This window comes from Nerophis ophidion, linkage group LG01 (assembly GCF_033978795.1).
Source record: "Nerophis ophidion isolate RoL-2023_Sa linkage group LG01, RoL_Noph_v1.0, whole genome shotgun sequence".
Lineage (NCBI taxonomy): Eukaryota > Metazoa > Chordata > Actinopteri > Syngnathiformes > Syngnathidae > Nerophis > Nerophis ophidion.
Genome location: NC_084611.1, coordinates 71,031,099 through 71,034,116, shown reverse-complemented (window position 1 = coordinate 71,034,116; position 3,018 = coordinate 71,031,099).

The following is a 3,018-nucleotide window of genomic DNA, read 5'->3' as shown; positions in this document are numbered from 1 at the left end:
GTTGTCACATGTTTTACCTTTTGTGATATTGTTTTTTCTTTTATTGTAATTGGTTTTATAAAATATAAGTGTCTTCCACTTCCAGGTCACCTGTGTAGGTAAGAATGTCACATGATAAGTTAGAAAGTTCAGAATGCTGTTGATTATTTTTCTAAATTTTCCAGGCCTTTGTCCTCATGAGAACCAGCGTCCACTACTGTGGACGCTTGTTTTTGGTCACTTCCTTTTGTTTAATTTTACAGGGAAAATAGCTTTGTTATGCAAGCATGGTAAAACATGGTTCCTTTATGTGTTCTATTGCTAAAAGAATGTGACTGCCTCACATGATCAGTTTGTTGTTTTGTTTATTGGTGTTTCTATTTGTAATTGATGATTGACTTGCTCTTTAAACAGACTAAAGCTTTGGCAATTCCTGTTGCTGCATGGCCCTAAGACCATGCTGATGTTTATTTGCCTTTTGAAGTAAAGTTGCACTCGCACTTTTTTTACAATGTTCATACTGCGAAACAATTGCTGCAACTTTTTCAATCTTTATTCATTTTTATTATTTTACCTAAGGTGGTGGATATCATTAATGTTTGTCATGATTCCAGATGACAGTGTGTACTTTATTTCCCTGTGTTCTGTACCAATTCTTGTCCTGGCGCTCTTATTTTGGTTCTACTTCCTGTTTGACTCTTTGTTTTGCTGATCCATTTAATTTCCTACAAGCACACCTGTTTGCTATTGCCACTACGTGCCATGCCTATTTTTTTCGCTCTTTACCTTCATGATTTAAATTCTTTGACCTTGTCTCCGCATCCTGGGGTCATGCCAACAACCGCCAAATTACTAGCAAGAGAAGCCAAGAAAGTGAACCCCATGTATACCCTATCTCATGTTGGTAATTATTAACTATTACGCTTGCACTATTTAATAATATTTCATATATTTTTCACGTTGTCTGTTTGGCTGCTATTTTTTGTGTGCAGGTTGGGGGCCCTGAAGGTCTTATCTGTAAGAGCCAGACTGGCAAGCTTCGCCCTAAAAGGCCTCTTCAAATTAGTCCAAAAAGGTAAACAACCCATTACTCTTTCTATAGCCACTCTAATGTTTTATAGACTGCTATTTAATATATTAAAAGACCTAACAATATTTCCTTCAAACAAGTGTATCTCACAGTATCCACTAGTCCAGTGGTTCTCAACCTTTTTTCAGTGATGTACCCCCTGTGAACATTTTTTTTAATTCAAGTACCCCCTAATCAGAGCAAAGCATTTTTGGTTGAAAAAGAGATAAATAAGTAAAATACAGCACTGTGTCATCAGTTTCTGATTTTTTAAATTGTATAACACTGCAAAATATTGCTCAATTGTAGTGGTCTTTCTTGAACTATTTGGAAAAAAAGATATGAAAATAAAAACTTGTTAAACAATAAACAAGTGATTCCATTACAAATAAAGATTTTGTACACATAGAAGTAATCATCAACTTAAAGTGCCCTCTTTGGGGATTGCAATATAGATCCATCTGGATTCATGAATTTAATTCTAAACATCCATCCATCCATTTCCTACCGCTTATTCCCTTTGGGGTCGCGGAGGGTGCTGGTGCCTATCTCAGCTACAATCGGGCGGAAGGCGGTGTACACCCTGGACAAGTCGCTACCTCATCGCAGGGCCAACACAGATAAACAGACAACATTCACACTCACATTCACACACTAGGGCCAATTTAGTGTTGTCAATCAACCTATCCCCAGCTGCATGTCTTTGGAAGTGGGAGATTTTAGATTTAGATTTAGATTTATTGGTCCCCGTTGGAAGAATTCATTTTCACTGCCGTACATTTAAACATATAGACATTACACATCACGAAACAAAAATAACAAAAAGACATCATACATGACCAAAACATTTACAGGCTTTATCAGACGTGTCGGCTGGGCCTGCTGTTAAGGGCGGCTATAGCTGCAGGGATAAGGCTTTTCCTGACGCGGGCCCTCCGGAATTTGATGGTTCTGCACCTACGCCCTGATGGTAGTGGGATTATGTATTGGTTTAGTGGTCACTGATATCGTGGACTATTGTGTTTGCCAGTCGAGTGATGGACCTGTGGTTTAAGTCTGAAATGTTGGGTATGGGTAGGCCGATGATTTTAGCTGCTATGTTTGTAATGCATGTGAGTTTGGTTCGGTTGGTTACAGAAAGCATGGTGAAAAAACATGTGGAACAGTACAGAAGGATGGGTTGAACAATGCTTTGGTACAGTAATAAGAGGAGGTGAGGTGCAACGTATAGTCCTTTAAGTTTTCGGATGGCTGACAGTCTTTGTTGACTTCTTTTTTGAATGTCCGTGGTGTGCTGATGAAAGGTGAGTTTATTGTCCAAAATCACGCCCAGGTATTTAAAAGTGTCAACTGTTTTAACTGTTTGTGTGTTTATGATGATGGGGTGCTGAGGTGAGGGGGGGTTGAACCATATTTCTTCTGTTTTATTGACGTTGATTTCCAGATAACTGGCTGTGCATGACTCTGTGAAATGTTTGACTGTTATGATAGTCCATGATGGATTGACTGTTGGAGAGGAGTGCAAGAATAGCTGTGTCATCTGAGTATTGTAAGTATGTTGTGGTGGGTGAGATGCTACGGCAGAGGAAGCCGGAGTACCCGAAGGGAACCCACGCATTCACGGGGAGGACATGCAAACTCCACCCAGAAAGATCCCGGGCCTGGGATTGAACCCTGACTACTCAGGACCTTCATATTGTGAAGCAGACGCACTAACCCCTCTTCCACCGTGAAGCCCAATTCTAAACATTTCTTCACAAAAAAAAAAAAAAAATCTTTAACATCAATATTTATGGAACATGTCCACAAAAAATTGAGCTGTCAACACTGAATATTGCATTTCTTTTCACAGTTTATTAACTTACATTCATATTTTGTTGAAGTATTATTCAATAAATATATGTTTAAAGGATTTTTGAATTGTTGCTATTTTTAGAATATTTAAAAAAAATCTCACTCACCCCTTGGCA